Below are 18,927 nucleotides of genomic sequence, written 5' to 3' on the forward strand. Positions count from 1 at the left end.
GAGCTTTCCAGAGCCATGTCCTCAGATATGTGAAGGGAAAATCAGACTGGAGACTCTTCTTAGGGGAAAATTACATGGCAACCAATTCCTCCCAGTTCTGCGTCATTTCCCTTCTTGTGTGAATTAGGCCACATTCACCGAAATGCCCCTCTGCCCTAATACATATGGGGTAGTCACAGTACACAGATGTCGACCCTGTTCCTTCTGTCTCCCATGTTTTCACTGTTGACAAAATGTATTTTAAGTGAGAAGGGGCTTTTCTGTTGCCTCCCTGTCAGGCAACTGTTTGTCAGAAGGGGAAAGTCCCCCCCCCCTTCAAAAGGAAGGCCCTCAGGCTCCCCTACGTTGCTCTTGGAAAGGCCTCCCTCCCCTCAGTCAGGGGCTGTCAGAGGTTCCTTCGCAGCAGGCCTGAAGGGGGGGGAGGGGGAGCACTCTGCAGCCTCCTACCAGCTCTGTCAGGGTTCTGAGGCCATTTGCAGTTGGACATGACAGTCAGGACAGCCTTGGGGCAAAAAGGGCTGGCACAGCCTGTCCAAGCCTCTGTTCTCACCCCCCTTGGCAGCCTTGCTGACCTCCTCTCCCTGCGGTGGTCAGGAGCAGACTGGCAACCAGACTGGGCTGGGTGAATGGAATTTTGGTCTGTCCTGGTGAGGGGCCAATAGGAAGGCACTTTGAGCACCTCCCCATTGGCTGCTTGGCCCCAGATGGACACTCGGAGGGCCCAATCAGGTGCTGCTTCGCAGCTCCTAATTGGGCCCTCTGAGTTTTTATCCTGGACAGGGCCCGCCCTAACTCCTCCCCAGGTGGCCTTATCCTTTTATTTCATACCGCAGGAGCGGTTAAAGATTATTTAATACCGCAGGAGCGGTTAAAGATGTCCCCCAGAGAACGTTGCAGTCAGCTACGGCTAACCAACTGGTTGTCCCCAGCCACAAAGAAGTGCAGCTGGCCTTGACCAGGGCCCTGCCTGGTGGAATATGTTCCCAGAGAACATCAGGGCCCTGACGGAGCTAACACAGTTCCTCAGGGCATGCAAGACATAGCTCTTCCACCAGGTGTATGGTAGAGGCGGTACATCCAGAAGACCAGAACATCACATGGGCCTCCCCTACCAATTCAAGGTCTCCTGCGACATCCTCTCTCTTAAGGGCAATCAATAAGCAACGACTCAGCGTAGGATATGTATTGTTAGCTTTAGTAGTTTTTAATGTATTTTACTGTATTTGTTTGTTTTATTGGTTTTATCTACAATGTTGTATGCTGCCATGCAATGACAGGCTCAAAAAAATAAATATATGCCCTGCCCCTTGCCCCCCTTAAAATTGCAGCCACTTAAGGCTATTTTTCTTCTTAAAAATAAAGGCATCATTACATGCATTTGCTTGTAATTTACTGTCTTTTCCCATGTAGAAACAGATAGTCCCTGAGAATACTGCCCTCAGCCTTCTGGTAGGGCAGTATATACGATATGCTACAATAACGTTTATTGTATGTAGCCAAAGGCCATTACAAAGCACAATTAAAACAGTAGCGTACAAATGCAAACAAAACAATATTTCTCCAATATTACATGCACAAAACTGTAAACATGGACTACTGAGTCACAATAAGATAAAAAATTGGTGTATCAAGGTGGAGACTCCCGTACAGATGCTTTGGCTCGAATCTTCCTGGTGGCCAAAGCGAGAAGTACCACCCTATATGAAACATGGGGTCAAGGTAGGGCAGTATATAAATTTAAATAATAATAATAACAGTCAGATCAAAGCAAAAGTAAGAAAAGCAAAGGACTAGTCTCATCTGCCTAGAAAATTTTAAGGACAATTCATTTGGAGCTCAATTCCCAATTTTGAACATTAATATATAGTTGAAGATTTGCACCCAGGCAGCATGGTACACAGAAAAATGTGCCTGCATTGGAACTATATTTGGATTAAAGCTGAATATAAAAATCTATTAAAACGTTAATATTACAAACTCATAAAATTGGCTGGATTTCAGACATGTTGTATCCACTCTTGAACTCAGAATTCCCTTTCCCCTTTGAGAGATGAGAAGCCCTCATGGGCATTTCCCACAGTACAGCAGACAGCCACAGACCAAGGTTAGCACTGTGTTGGTAACAGTGTTTTCGTGTTCCCCACAATTTTTTTTTGTTAGCAGAGTTTAAATATGCAAAGGGGCAAAGCACTGGCTACTTAAAGAACAAATGGTTTTGCTGAGAATTGAAATGACTTAGTAATGAGAGAGAGGAGAGCAAGAGAGTCCTAGCAGACTGATTAACTGTTCTTCATCCTTTATTCAAAAGCAAGCAGGGAGCAAGGCTCAGAAAGTCACCAATGGAGCCTATTGGGATAAAGGAGATAATCTGAAAAACAGCAGGGAGTTCTGGATCTAAATATGCTAACTGCACATCTCCTCTAATGTCCCCTGTAGGATAGTCTTCATATTCTGTTAAATCATGCATATAATTCTAGCAATTTTAATGTAGGGGCCCAAATACAGAGTTTCTATCACCACTAGTGTAACAGACAATTCTTGTGTTTAGGTAAAGTGCAAAGCTCCTTCCCATTTGAGGGAGAGATTGAACTGGATTAACCCTCTGCCATGTGCAGTCCAAGAGAACATTGTCCTGTGGACTCTTAGTCGATCTTTATTTTTTCTTCTCTTTGATAAGTTCCAGACAAGCAACAATGACACTGTTATATCCGTAGCGGTAGAACAGAGCAACCTGTGCTTCATGCTCAACAGAAAAACCAGGTAACCTACCCCTGGAGATGCTATTCAAATACGTGCTCCAATGTGGCTTCCATTTGATAAAATACACCTGTTAACATTGATATTGTATGCATCACACCAATTTCCCCCCAACATAATTTTTGGAGATATCATCATTATTATTATTATTATTATTATATTTATATTTATACCCCGCCTCCCCCCGAAGGCTCATCATCAAACTAAGGCTAGGTACAGGATCCAGTAATTTCCATTCTGGCATATTGTAGAGATATGACCCTTTTGGGTTCGCTCTTTTGCTTGAGACTGTTCCATATGCTTCACCGTGTGAAAGAAACCCCCCTATCTTAAAGATTAAATTTCTGTCTATCTCTACCAAGCAGAAAGGAGTGGATAAAGCAGGACATCTGGGGTGTCTGAGATTGCATCTGGCTTACTGGGCTGTGGAATGGTCTCAATTTACTAGGGTCCTCCCTGGCCACTGGCAGGGGGGTGGGGGTGGAGTTGCTAGATCCATGTTGGGAAACTCCTGGAGTCTGGGGAGGGCAGGGACCTCAGTGGGTAAAATGCCATAGAGTCCACACTCCAAAGCATCCATGACTTTTCTCCATGGCCTCTGTAGTGTGGAGATGAGCTGTAATTCCAGGCAATCCCCAGGTCCCACCTGGAGGTTGGCATTTTACCACGGTCAAGAGATCCTTGTCTGTAATGACAATAAATACATCTAATTTGAATATGGACCCTGGTCTCAAAGCTTGAAACAAACCCTGCTACCAACTTTGCTGCCATATATATCCAGGCAACACAATCACTGCACCTAGAAACCTCAGCTACGCCATCAAAAGCTTATCCACATGCTCATCTTCTAATGCTGTATATGCCATTCAATGCCAACAATACCCTTCTATTCACTGCATAGGGCAAACAGGTCAAACCCTCTGCCAAAGAATAAATGGACACAAAACTGACATCAAGAATCACAAGACTGAGAAACCTGTAGAACATGTCATGATTCCAGGACATTCAATGGATGACCTCAAAGTAGCTGTTTTATTATAAAGGAACTTCAAGAACAGACTGGAAAGGGAAATTGCTGAGTTGCAATTTATTACAACACTCAAAACAATAGAATTCCCAGGACTTAACAGGAATAATGGTTTCTTATCTCACTACATTTGATAACCACATCTAGTCCTTAAATTTGCATTCCTAACACTCCCCTAGAAGGGCCACAAATCTTCTTCATTATGTTATTTCTCCTTTGGAATAATAGAATTGAACAGTAGATTATAATGTAATGTAATGAACAGTAGAATGTAAGGTAATTTAGAATGGGCAATTGAAATTTAATTCTCCGATCTGAGGACTGAACTCTGCACGGCTGGTCACTTTTGGGGATGCCTCCATGCTTGGGTAGAGATGAATGGAGGGTAGTGACAGGTTCTCTTTTAATTACTCTCATGTTCCACAATTGGAAATGCATCTGTCCATTAATCTTTAATCTTGACATGTTAATTTCCTTTACTATGTTTTCCCCCAGAGTTGAACCCAAATGAATGATGCCCTTATAAACTTAGATTATTTCTGTAAGGTATTATTTCTGTATCTGGTAAACATCCTCATTACACTGTGCACTAATCCATGACCCACTCTCTGCTTATATATGTCTTGTAACTCCCATTTCATGGCCTGACAAAGTGTGCCATGCACACGAAAGCTTGAGTAAAACTTGGTTGGTCTTAAAGATGCCACTGGAATCCATTTGTTCTGCTACTTCAAACCAGCACGGCTACCCACTTGAACATATTTATATATGCCATTTAAGAAATGTAAAATAGGAATGTTTCTTTCATGACCTATGATATTTTATCTATGGTACAGGATTTGTCTAGGGGAGGGATAATATGGAGAAATTCTCTTTGGGCCCTGCTTCGTAAGCTGAAACTATCAGGCCTGGTCCACTAGCTTGCATTCATTGACAAATTGGGATCGTAAAGCATCCCTCCCTCCCAATACAATGCCTCTGGCCCTTAACAAGCAAGGAAGCCAAATCTGAACTTCTCCTTCCCTTTCTACCAAGGATGTGACTTTTCGTTGTAAATAGGGAGGCTTTAAACTGGCCTTAAAGTAACATTACAGCTGAGTTCAAAGAAATGCAGCTGCTTCCTGGAAAGCTGGTGAGTAGAGAGGTTGGCCAGGATGAAGCTGTAGATTCACTTTGAAGTTGTGCTGTCGAAGTCTTGCTGCAAGATGGATGCTGCTGGGTTCAGATTACTGTGTCATTAAACTTAAAAGAACACCCCTCCACACACACACAAAACACACCCCAGACCCAGTGCATACATGGAGTAGGCTGTAAAATTAAGGCTGGTTGGAAAATTTCAATATTTAGTATATCCCCCCATCCCTGGAAACGTTTTCTATCAGGAAAAGGTTTGGAGAAAGAAACTTATCATGCAGGAAAGAAATATTTTGTCACCAAATGAAGAAAAACTTGTAACAACCGAGCAGGATTAGCTGGAAATATTCTTAGCCTAAACAAAGGGTTAGTTTATTAGCAGAAAATCCAAATTATTCTTTCCTCATTTACAATGCAGTTCTAGTGAGAGTTACTGTAGTCTGTATATTCCCTGTCATGTAAGGCAGTGGTCTGCAACCTTTTTCAGGTCGCAGACCGGTGGGGGGGGGGGATTCGGGCAGCGTGCATGCGCGGCAGCCTATGCACAAACGCACATGCGTGGCAGGTCCGTGCATGCGCATTTGCACCAGCAGCCACGCTTCCCTCTCCCCCCCTCCTGCAGAAAGAAGCCTGCCAGGCTGCAAGTTAATCGGCCACTTTGGCAGCCGATTTGCTTGCAACCTGGGAAGTTTCTCACGGGGGGGGGGGGGAGAGGGAGCCTCAGCCCAGTGCCGAGGCCTTTGTGGCCCGGCACTGGGCCGCGGCCCGGTGGTTGGGGACCACTGATGTAAGGAGTTCATAGTCTGAGGAAGAGTGCTTGCATTCGAAAGCTCACACCCTGAATAAATCTTTGTTGATCTTAAAGGTGCTACTGGACTCTGGTTTTATTGTGCTACTTCAGACCAACAGGGCTACCCAACAGGGCTACCCCCGGAGGGGGGAGGCCAGTACTAAACTGACCTGGTTCCCCAGAGTGTTCCATCCTATGCCCAATTATCCTCCGTTCCCTTCTGCTCATCCAGTGGGCCTGTACGGGAATAGTTTTAATCGCCATCATTGTGACTTAGTCATTGTTTTAATGGGGTTTTAATGGGGAATTTTAATGGTTAATATATTGTATCTGTATTAAAATGTTGTGAACCGCCGCGAGCCGGTTTCCGAGAGCGGCGGTCATACAAATCAAATAAATAATAATAATTTGAATCCAGTCTGGCCATTCATTTCAATGGATTTCCCAGGTAATAATAGGTGGTGTTAAGAGGTGGTGTTTCCTTCCTTCCTTCCTTCCTTCCTTCCTTCCTTCCTTCCTTCCTTCCTTCCTTCCTTCCTTCCTTCCTTCCTTCCTTCCTTCCTTCCTTCCTTCCTTCCTTCCTTCCTTCCTTCCTTCCTTCCTCTCTCCTTCCCTCACTCTCACTCACTCAGCTGTTCAACTAAGATGAAGGAACTTTTAAAGAACATAATAAGAGTGCTTTTAGGTCAGCAGGCCAAAGGTCCATCTATTCAAGCACTGGACAGTTAGATCCTGCTTGGGAAGCTTCTGGAAAAGGGGCAACAAGGCAATAGCCACTTCTTTTCTGCACCCAGAATCTGGGGTTTGGATATACTGAGTCGCTTCTGCCACTGGCTCAGCTAACTTGAATTTGATACAGCTCTGTATCACGTTCTCCATCTCTGATCCACCACACAGGCTTCAAAGGATACATCTGAGTCAAATCCGATGAAGCCTCTATATCTGCCCTTTTTTGGCGTAATATGATATCCAGTTCATTCAGTCAACCTGAGTTTGCTCATCACTGGGAGTGTGTGGATCCTCACAATGTACCCGAGCCGCATGGGTTCCTGTCATGTGTGAACTGGGTTACAACTGCACTTATAGCCTCCATTCCTGAGAACCCGGGACTGTCCATGTGGTGTCCATTTCACATGAGACAGTGACTATACAGATAATGCTCCTAATATGGGCAGAAGAAGAAGAAGAAGAAGAAGAAGAAGAAGAAGAAGAAGAAGAAGAAGAAGAAGAGTTGGTTCTTTTATACCACTTTTCTCTACCCAAAGGAGGCTCAAAGCGGCTTACAGTTGCCTTCCCTTTCCTCTCCCCACAACAGACACCCTGTGAGGTGGGTGAGGCTTAGAGAGCCCTGATATTACTTCTTAGTCAGGACACTTTTATCAGTGCCGTGGCGAGCCCAAGGCCACCCAGCTGGCTGCATGTGGGGGAGCGCAGAATTGAACCCGGCATGCCAGATTCGAAGTCTACACTCCTAACCACTACACCAAACTGGCTCTCTACTAAGAGAGTAATATCTATTAAGAGCTCTTATGCTATGCTTTTCCCTTGGGGGTAAGTTAATGATGCCTTAACAGTTGGTAAATATTCAATTTTTCACATCAAGAGATAAAACAGCAAGGCACCAGATCCAATAAATTGAACACTTGTGACTTTTAGCACTAGCCATTCATGGGGGGGGGATCTTGAAAGGCTTAGAATCAGTTTAATGCTATCGCCTCTAATCCCTTCCCAACATGTTTAAACTGCCAAAGGCCACATACCTTCCCAGCCACACAACATCTTCGCTTAATTTTAGGGGAAGGCATGGCCGTCTCAAATTCTGTTCATCTGATACTCAAACCGCTAACAGCCAATTTTTTATAGTGTTATTTCCCTCTAAAAATGACCTGTTGCTTTAGGGCCTTCTAAGCACTTGGGGGGGGGATATATGACTAGGCCCGTTACACACTTCCCCACACTGAGGTAAAAATCTTCCTTCCCAAAATAAAATGTTGTACACTGACCGAGTAGCTCAAGTAGTGTGGCTTCTTTGTGGTAATTAGTAACGCTGACTGTTTCACTCTGTCACTGGCTGAAGTTTTGTTTTTTTTGCTCAGCTCTGGAACTTTTTGGGAAGGTGTAAGCATGTACACCTTCCCAAAAAGTTCCAGAGCTGAGCAAAAAAAAAAAAAAAAAGGTGTAAGCATGTACAAAGAGCCTCTTGTGGCGCAGAGTGGTAAGGCAGCCGTCTGAAAGCTTTGCCCATGAGGCTGGGAGTTCAATCCCAGCAGCCGGCTCAAGGTTGACTCAGCCTTCCATCCTTCCGAGGTCGGTAAAATGAGTACCCAGCTTGCTGGGGGGTAAACGGTCATGACTGGGGAAGGCACTGGCAAACCACCCCATATTGAGTCTGCCATGAAAACGCTGGAGGGCGTCTCCCCAAGGGTCAGACATGACTCAGTGCTTGCACAGGGGATACCTTTACCTTTACCTTTAAGCATGTACAAGGAGAAGGAACTGTTTTCTATTTGGTCTGAATCGACTGGGACCGAATTGATTTGTCCGAATCATCTGTAGTGTCATTTTGATTCAGTCAAATCTATTCGGATACAGTCGAATTGATCCAGCACCATTGAAACCATGGCACAATTCCAGTTCAGTGGGATTTTCCTCTTTCTTTTTTTCCCAGACTCTTTTTTTTTGGGGGGGGGGCTACATGAGCCATATGAGCCTCTCCTCAAATGAACCTGAGTTGCAAAAAGATTGGACCAGGGGGTCCGATTCTAGAGGCACCCAAAGAGAGTGCTCCCCCTCCAACATCCACTATCTCCTATATTGAGAACAGACAATTTTGTTTTTATTCATCAGGAAATAATAATGATCAGATGGGGCATCCGTTTTGGGTGCTCCTAGAATTGGACCCCCTGGTCCAGTCTTTTTGCAAGTTCGGGGTTCTAGTAGCTATACTACAAGCTTGGTGCTTCTTCTTAACCACCCTCCTCAAGACAGGAAGATAGACAGACATAAAGACAGTGAAGAATTAACCCTTCACTTAGTGGTTATCTGTCACTTTAGCACTTGGAACCTGGCTTTTCAAGTGCTGTCCGTCATGGCATAAGAATAACTTTTAAAAAAATAAAGAGACAACCAAGAATTCCTCCAGAACAAGGCCATCGCATACTGGGCACAATTCATAAAAGCATTTCCCTGATGCTCTGCTCCTACTTCACTCCGTGATATGTTCTTATGAATCATGTACTATGCTGTTATTGGCTAAGCAGTTACCACTGGCACAGTCTGGGACAAAACAGTCTCACAAGCCCCATTTCAGGAGACTGGAAAATCCTTGCTGCCATGCCAGGCCCATTCCACACACATTAGTTAATGCACTTTCAATGCACTTTAGAAGTAGATTTTCCTGTTCTGCACAGGAAAATCCAGCTGCAAAAGTGCACTGAAAATGCATTATCTTATACATGCAGAAAAGACCCAGGTCTCTGCCTGGTGAGGCAACCCTTCCCCTTACTTCCAGGGTTTATCAACTTCTCTTTGGAGAGTCACCACTGCCATCAACAGATCTGCTAGATGGATTTGCTCATGTGCCATTCTGCATCTGTGTAATAGCTAGTATGGTGATTATGAATTGTACATTCACTTTTTTTGAGCTATTGAACTCAAGGGATGCCGATGGAAATCACCATACAACGTATATAAAGAAAGAGTAAAATAGTGTGCTCTATAGCAGGGGTGGTCAACCTGTGGTCCTCCAGATGTTCACGGACTACAATTCCCATGAGCCCCTGCCAGCAAATGCTGGCAGGGGCTCATGAGAATTGTAGTCCATGAACATCTGGAGGACCACAGGTTGACTATCCCTGCTCTATAGCTGGGGATGCACAACGGGGGATGCAGCTACCATTGACCACTAATGTTGACATTTTTATTCCCTGTAATATGTTTTTGAACTGAACCCAAAGGCTACAAAATTGTTTCTCCTCTCAATAAAACTATTTTTTTAAGCAGCAGGTGCTGAACACCACCTTTGCATATTTAAACTCTGCCCGCAAAAGAGCGATTTCTGAAGCTCCCCAGCGCATTATAGTTCCACAGCTTTAATTCATTTAGCCTGTATCAACCTAGGCTCAGATAGGTTGGCTGAAGAAAACTGCCTCCTTTTCTTTCCATGATGTTGAATTTAGAATGGAATTGTATAGATTCAGCAAGCTTACCCGCCGATTCATAGAGATTATTTACCATTCAGTGGAAACCGATCTACCCCTAAACTGGAAGTACATTTATGTAACAGTGTCTGGTTAGGGAAGAAATTAAATGTATTGATTAAAGCTTCTGATTTTCCCCCACCCGCGCCAGCCAAATATCACTTCCCATGGAAGCGAAACAGACTATGAGCAAGCCTGATTGCAATCATGGCCCATTAACAAAGGGATAAACTGACTTAAGCTCGTGAATGCATTTGCAAGATATAGTGAGTGGTGCTAAAATAAAGGATGTCGTAAATTGTACGCTGCAGCACTTCACAAGCAGTCATTTGCCTCTCCTGTGAACCTTACAGTATTTTAATTGCCAGAGCTGTTCTGTTATCACAGCCTCATTCTTGGAAAGCAAAGCCAAGTTCACCCACAGGTTATGAACAGAGCTGATAATTTTTCAACACACCACCATTATTAGATTAGATAACCCACAATGTGACTACCCACTGAAATGGCAGTAACTATGACAAATTAATGTCTCTCCCCCCCCCACTTCAGCATAGCATTTCATTGCTAAAATACATTCTCCCCCCCCCCCAATACCAGACAGAGCTAGATAGATGGCGAAGGGCAGAAAGACTAATTAAGCATTATTGTTATTTAGTAGTACAACACAAGCCATTTACATAGCACTTTATAAAATAGCACGAGAAGACAGCTCTGTGGCTTGGGAATCTTGGAAGGCATCAGCCCGAGGGGGGGGGGGAATTGAAGAGGACAGGGCAGAGCAGATAAGAAGACCCAGGCATCTCTGGCAAAAATAGCCCTCTCGGATAGCAGGGCTAGGAAGACATCTGCCAAGTCCTGGGGAAGCTGCAGGGGACCCTGGCTTTGTTCCTGCGGACACTGCTGGAATTTTCAGAACAAGCCATGTGTGCCACCACAGAGTGGCCACAGGAATGCAGGCATCACAAAATGGTGGCCATGGGGGCAGGGTCATAGAATCATAGAGTCTTAGAGATGGAAGGGACCATGTAAGCCAAGTAGTCCAACTCCTTGCTCAGTGCAGGATCAGCCGAAAGCATCCATGATAAGTATCGGTCCAGCTGCTGCTTGAAGACTGATAGTGAGAGATAACTTATCACCTCCTTGGGCAGCCTGCTCTGGAAAAAAAATTCTTGATGACTGTGGGACTTATCCACTGCTCCCAACAGGAACCTCTTGCTCCCTCCCCTCCTCCGACTGATTATGCACAGCAGCCACCACGTCGGGCCACCACCAATTCCTAGCTGTGCGGCAGCTGGCCCCACTGCTTTGCATGTATGCATGAGGCATGAAATCCCCCAGCACACATGGTCAGCCCTGGAGTTGTGCATGCACTCATGGCAGTGGCAGCAGGGGGGCGGGATGTACCACTGCATGATGGTGGGATATCAGCATGCAACTATCCCACCGTCATGGGTGGGTGTACAAATCTCCCATTCAGTTCTGCAGCATTACAAAGCCGAACGGGGCATTTCATGTCCCTACAGGGACACCATGCACATTCTTCCCTTGTGCACAGGCTTGCGCCAACCAGGCCTCTGATGGCCACCGTTGAAAACTGGGAATGCAGAAAAATCTGAATTCCCTTGCTGCAGGCCATCAGAGGCCCTAATGTGGGCCAGGGCTGGGAGGGAGCCAGGACGGTGCCAGCATCATGTGTAAGCGGGGATTAACCCTGCTGGCATGCAGGCGCCAGCTCACCTTTCCTGGCCTGTGCATAATCAGACAGTTCTTTCAAATACATAAAGGCAGCAATTATGTCCCTTCTCAGCCTCCTCTTCTCCAGGCTGAACATTCCCAAGTCCCTCAGCCTTTCCTCCTAGGGCTTGGTCCCCAGGCCCCGGATCATCCTCGTTACTCTCCTCTGCATAATCACAAAATGGTGAGAGGTTCCAAGCCAAGCAGCCTCCACAACAAATGTCATTGTTTCAGAATCAGCATCCCCAACAGATACAAAGGCAGCACCCCCTTTGGTCTTCCTTCTTCTCCTTTAGTGAGGTGGAAGTAAAAGGCTAGTTGGCCTGGGGAAAAAGTAGGCGGGAACAGGAAACACATTGGTGGGTGCTATACAAATACAGGGATAATTGTAGTAAAGCTAGAGGGACCAGTAGACTGACTCAGCATAAGACAGTTCTTTACTCATTGTACCATGGGTTGCAGCTCAATGAAAGCCAGTCCACCAGGATCGTTTATCACTTGCTTCTATGAGAAATGATCCGTCTGGGATCAATCTACTCCAGAAGATGTAAAGCTATTTTTTAAAGGATAGATGAAGATAATAAAATGAGACGCAGATTTTTTTGCTTTATATCTCCCCACCCTAGCTCCAGCAAAGAATTAGCATTACAAAACCATTATATTTAATTTGCATCTCATCAATGAGGAAAAAGAATGTGTATCATTCTCTTTTCTTTTCCCCATGATAGAAGTGCATAAAAAACAGGACCACCATAGACATGTTGTGGCCACTCAGTCTGTTTGCATGATGTGGTAATCTGGAAGCAGCATTGGTCTTCCTGCCAAGGGAAGCGCAGTGAACATAAGGAGCGATCTTCATCCATCAAAATCAGTGAAGTTTCGCTATTAGGGGCACCAGATCACATTTCCGCAAGGAAGGAAGTTACATTCTGCAAAGATCCAAGAGCCGGTTCAGACCTTTAGACTCTAAAAATTCAGACCGTTTCAGGAGCATTTTATATGACTTTTTGCTAATTATGGTCTGCTAGGAGAAATTGCTGTGATTTTTTAATTTTAGTTTTTTAGAAATAAAGGCAAATAAACTGAAACAACTCATCAGAAGGCTAATATAGACCAGCCAGGTATTTATGGAAGAAAGCTTTTCACATTTGCAACAAAGCTCAAAAGAAATCACAGGCAGGCAGAACTGAGCAACCAATAAATTCAAGATTACAATAGGACTCATATTATGGATGATATTGGTGCGATAGCAAAACATTAGTAGCTTTAAATCCCAAAGCTGAAAAGTCTCAGAGCAAGTTATCATGGACACCATCCAATCAAAGATAAATAACATTGGCACCCCACTGATGTGAACAGGAAATTTAAGCACATTTTCCCCACTGAAATAAACGTATTTATTTTCTTAGATTTTTATACCGCCCTCCCATATGGCCCAGGGCAGTTTACATGGAACCAGTTTGGTGTAGAGCAGTGGTCCCCAATCTATTTTATCACCGGGGATCGGTCAACGCTTAACAATTTTACTGAGGCCCGGGGGGGGGGGTAGTCTTTTGCTGAGGGACGTCGCTGCTGCCTGAGCCCCTGCTCCACTTCCTAGCCCGCCGGCACCCCTGACTTCCCGTCGCCAACTGGGTGGCGCTGCCAGCAGCAGCTGCGCAGTGCCATGCCAGCCATGGTGGCTGGGAGTCCCAGCCATGGTGGCTGCTGGAGAGCACCAAAGGTGAGCTGGTGGCAGGACATCCCCCGAGGCAGCAGCTGGGGAGGAGGATGGGGAGGAGCTGCTGCCCGGTACCCACTGATCGAGAGGTGTAGAGGTTATGAGTGTGAATTTCTAATCTGGTGAGCCAGGTTTGATTCCGCGCTCTCCCACATGCAGCCAGCTGGGTGACCTTGGGCTCACCACAGCACTGATAAAGCTGTTCTGACCGAACAGTAATATCAGGGCTCTCTCAGCCTCACCCACCTCACAGGGTGTCTCTTATGGGGAGAGGAAAGGAAAGGTGACTGTCAGCCGCTTTGAGACTCCTTTGGGTAGAGAAAAGCGGCATATAAGAACCAATTCTTCTCCTCCTCCTCCTCCTCCTCCTCCTCCTCCTCCTCCTCCTTCTTCTTCTTCTTCTTCATGAAATACATAGAACATCATATATTAAATAACAATGTCATAACAATGGGGCTTAATATGTTTTATGTTGGCTGTATCATGCCTATACATGTGTTGAAACAGAATCTCGATATTTCTCTCATACACCATGCATTTTATCCTGAAACAGGAACACAATTGGTCGAGGCGTAAGCACTCTGAAATCCACTGATTCCATGGAGGTATCAAGTATTGCATGCTTGCTTCTTTCTGCTAGGCAATGGGACATCAAAACACATGTTCTTTTGGAAGCCGGGCCTGTATCCTATAGGTCTGTTCTAGTGACATTTTTGAAGAGCACGGGCAGTCTTGTTCTTCATAAAATCTCTTCCATCAGCAGAAGAGGCTCTCTCATCAGGGAAGAAAACTTCTTACATGCTAGACAGGATAACCAACAAGGGATCCATGGACCCCCAACGTCTGCAGGAACTCCAGAGGGGGTCTGCGGCCTTTCCTCTGTTGCGTGAATGGATTCAGCGACAAGCTAGGGAACTGGCTGCTTTCGTTGTCCCCCATTCCTCCTGAGTGTGAGTGAGTTCTCTCATGGTTTTTGTACCTGGGTGGGGGTGGAGCCTGCATGTCTACTCCTGCTTTAAATGATCACGTCTTTCCACCTTCAATCCTCCTTGAGGCTGCCTGTTATTGCTGGTGGTGATGTCATTCCCCAGGGTCTTGGCATGGAGGAGTGGCCAGTTGACAACATTTCCAGGGCTTCTGAAAGCCTGAAAAATTATATCAGGGGTTCCTCCATGATCAAAAAGTTGTGCTAGAGGTACATGTAACCATTAGTGGAATGGATTTGCTGAATACAAGCCATTAACAATTCCATGGGAACCTAGTTGATTGTGATTCCTCATTGCTTACCAAATACAAGTATACAAATGAATCAGTTCTCCTCCTTCTCTACTTGAATAGGCTAGCATTAAGTTTTATTGATTTGTCTGCTGTTTTTTTATAGATCTCTTGACACCTGGCAATTTTCAGCCTACTGAACATTCTTGCACATATCATTGAGATTTAAAATCAAAAACTAGGCAGAGCAACTACACTGTATTGCAATTTAGTATAAAATGTCTCGATTTAATATGAAATATATTCTCTTTAATGTGTTTGTATCATAAACAATCATCTCAAATCCCTTAACAAGACAGAATTTTTTAAAAGAAAAAAAAAAGAATACTTCTGCTTCGTTGGCTAACTTGTCACCAGGAGTGGAGGGGGGAGCTATCCAAGTAACTTAAATATTCTGCTCCTGGATGGTCGTCAAATTATGAATGTCTTTTTACAATCCAAAATCCAAAATCTAACTATGGATGTGTAAATGATTAGAATTTTTTCCTAAATAGTCTCTTCATCCAGCTCTTTGAAAACTTAAGAAAGTATCTAAACTACCACAGTTCAGGTGTGATTTTCTAGAGACCAAGATTGGCTGCACCTCCCTGGTTGAATGTACTGCTGGTGGCAAATATATTTGCTAGTTTGTGACCTGTAAACTAGCCCCTTCCCTGGTCAGTGTCTAGAGGGGAACCTCTGGGAACGTCCCATGTAGCAAAGAAAAACAGAATACAAATAGGATCAATGACAAAAACATTAGGAATCCTATTGTTCTGGTAAAGCAACTTAATAAAATAGAGAGAGCTCTTGCTTCCTATGAAGTGCCTATTTATTCTTTTACTTTATATACATGAATCAGCAATCCTAGAAGATCTGTGGCATCATAGTCACTATTTTTATCTAGATCTTTTAGTCTTCTTCTGATTCTAAAAAAATATTCTGCAAGAAACTGATGACTAGCAGTATAAAATGAAATAGATATCTCAGCCCAATCGATGTGTGCCTATGACTGTGTTTTATTACAGTGCTTCTGGATATGGCACTTGGATGAGATCCAATTATTGTCTTCCACTAACTGAGGAATGTTATAATGAGGGAAGCCTTCTCCTCTCCCTTAAATCCAAGTGGTGGCTTCGACATAATTAAGATATCATTTCTTTATTACACAGAAACCTACATGTGAATAAGATTTGTTTATAATTTTTAGGGTTATATCCAAAACTGTAAAGTCAAAACACTAAAGACTGGAACTTGCCTAGCATATGCTTAAAATTGGCGTATTCTTCATTCTAGCTAAAATCACTTAGGAAGTTGTGGTAGCAGTTTATGGTAGGGAGAGAGGGAGGAAAGACAAAGTGAAAAGGTGATACCTTTTTAACAGTTGCTGTTGCTGAATGGGCTCAATCTTTGGGCTCACCTGGTCCAATAAAAGACATACCCTTTCCTGCATATCTCATTCCCCAGAAACACCAGAGTAACTGCATTCCAAATACGCCTGAACTTCCCCAGCATCAATGTCTTCTGAGCTTAGGATTTCAGACTCTTGGCTGTGGTGATTGAGCAGTGGTTTCAAAAGACCTTGAAGTGGAACAGGGTTTCCTAGACCTACAACAAACGCCAAGTCCAATGACAGCACTAAGGCCAACCAAGTGTTATTGTAGGTGTGAGCTTTCATGGGCTTGCACACTTCCTCAGACAATGGAATAGGAATCATCAGAGTACAGACATAAGGAGAGAGTAAATTAGCCATAAATGAGTAATGCTCATGATGAATCATGATGCTGTTTACTAATTTATGGCTAATTGACTCTCTCCTTATGTCTGTACTCTGATTATTCCTATTTCATTATCTGAGGAAGAGTGTATGCACACTAAAGCTCACACCTACAATAAAACTGTGCCTGGACCTGAGGGTCCCACTGGACTCAAATTTTGTTCTGCTACTTCAGACCGACACAGCTACACACCTGAATCTAGGGTTTCTTAAACTTAGCGATGACAGGCCTCTCCAAAGCATATCATAATCATGCTTGAGGTATTATTTAAGTAACCTATTGAAATTCAAACTAGAGGAGATGCTATCAGAATTTACAATAGGAAACAAAATTCTCCACTGTCCAGAGCTGCTTCTAATATTTACAAAACCCAACTTCTGAATCAAAACAAGATTTTGTAACTTTGGATATTACCGGACAGTGCCTACCTCCTCTATCAAAATGTACAGTTCTTTGAATGGACTACATGTCAGGATTTCTCCCTTCATAAGCAGTAAAGGTAGCAAAGGTACCCTGTGTGCAGGAGAAACTTTCCAGCAAGCTCCAGTCTTGCTGGTTTCTCCCTGCATTATTTGCCCATTTGCTTTTTTTCCCACCAGAGCTGAGGCACCATCAAAGGGCTCTTTAACCTCTTCCTCGCCAGACTGAACCACAACAGATGCTTATGATCCAGATCTCTCCTTCTTGTATAGCTCTGGGTCATAGGAAAAGACCTCTTTAATATTAATGTTAATGAATAGAGTTACAGCCAACACAGCGACTTCCTCCTTCCTGCTCCCCAGAATTCACATTGCTTACTATGGAGAAACCAGACCAAAAGTGTTACACTCCAGTTTTTTCTCTGTCTTTGCTAAAGACCCGGCCGATGATGATTTTTCTGGACTTCAGCGCAGTGCCAGATTCATCACAAGGAATTAGCAAAGTGCTGCCGATTCCCCTGGTGAAAGAAACGATCCATTAGGTGGTTGGAGAAGTCCCAGTCTCCTATACTGTCCAGTTCCCTAGTCCCACATTTGTTCTAGACTCGGAATTATCTGTTCTGTTTCACATAGGAACAGTACAGATGTGCCTGTACAGACCTGTTTTGAAATAAAAATGCTCCAAGTCCTCCTTTTCTCAAAGGAGGAAAAATGGCACAGATGATGGGAAATGGAGTTAAGCTAGAAGTGAGAGCTGGTTTGCAATAGACCAACCTGACAAGCCAAATCCCATTAAAGCCCTCATTTAAAGATATAAGAATCCCAACATGGCGGAACCCCCCCCCCAACCCATACTACTAGAGGGGTGAGGAAGGAGGTCAAAAATGATGTAGTATTTATACCCAGGGGGTGGGGGTGGCGAGCCCAAGGTCACCCAGCTGGTTGCATGTCGGGGAGCACGGAATCAAACCCCGCTTGCCAGATTAGAAGTCCGCACTCCTAACCACTACATCAAGCTGGCTCCATAAATGTGGATTCCCCCAACTATATTGCATGAGCGAGAGAAGAGCAACCAGCAACCACTAGAAAAAGGTCTGTGCGTAACCAAAGTGCCTAGAAGTTGTGTGATCTCTGTCTCCAGCACCTGCCCTCATGCTCACCTCCCTTTCCCTTCTCCCTGGAACACAGTTTTTTTTCTTGTAGCAAGCCGCCTGGAGCAACGAATCTGCATTGGTCTATAGAGGCAGAACAAAAAAAATTCCCACCCACCAGTTGGCACACAAAGCATGCCTCTCAACTCCCCCTTCCCCCCAAATTGGGGAAAAAATTACTTCTGTTCATCTTCAAGTGTCAAACAGGCTGGCATTAAACTATGCACTATGCATCTATGATTATATGTATAAGCATAGCAATGGAGAAGTTTTACTTTTTTAAAAAAGATTGCTTTCCCTTCAAAGCTAGGAGAAAGCTGATTGGCTGGCTGCCATGATTGACAGGCAGGGGCAGACTCGCTGGTATTGTGAGTCCCTCTCCGCAGCCATTTTAATCAGCTGTGTGGAGTGCCTGGTAGCTTGGGAAAGTAGGAGAAGAACTGAGAGAGCGAGGAGGTGAGAAATGGTAGGTGGCACTTTTTTTTATACCGTTAAGCAATTGCGGTTGCTTAATGCTATGTTTTTAGAGGTGCGGAATGGTCCAACTTCTTCCACTGGCTGAAGCTCTAAAACAGACTCTAAGCACCCATGATTACTGTGTGTGCCTCCTTCTCCTAACTCCACAAGGCAACATGCTGGACATTGGCTCTGTTGCAGTGATATACCTGTGGGACCTCTTGCATGAAGAAAGCAATGGTTTCTGTGAATGCAGCCTGAACTACAGCATTCTAGGAAACAGCCAATTGCACAAAAAATAGTTTGTCCTGATACCATTGCTTCAGGTATGTGAATGACCGAGAGTTATACAAGGGGGAAAAGCCGTTCCAGTTCCAGTGTCCTTGTTATTCTCTTACGTTTTTTCCACTCCTCCTTATCGCATTCCAGAACTTCTTTCACCAAGTCTAAATTTCTGTACTGTAGAGTGAGTCCTGTTGATTTCAGTGGAACTTCCTTTCAACTAAAG

The sequence above is a fragment of the Paroedura picta genome, chromosome 1, assembly GCF_049243985.1.
Source record: "Paroedura picta isolate Pp20150507F chromosome 1, Ppicta_v3.0, whole genome shotgun sequence".
Taxonomy (NCBI): domain Eukaryota; kingdom Metazoa; phylum Chordata; class Lepidosauria; order Squamata; family Gekkonidae; genus Paroedura; species Paroedura picta.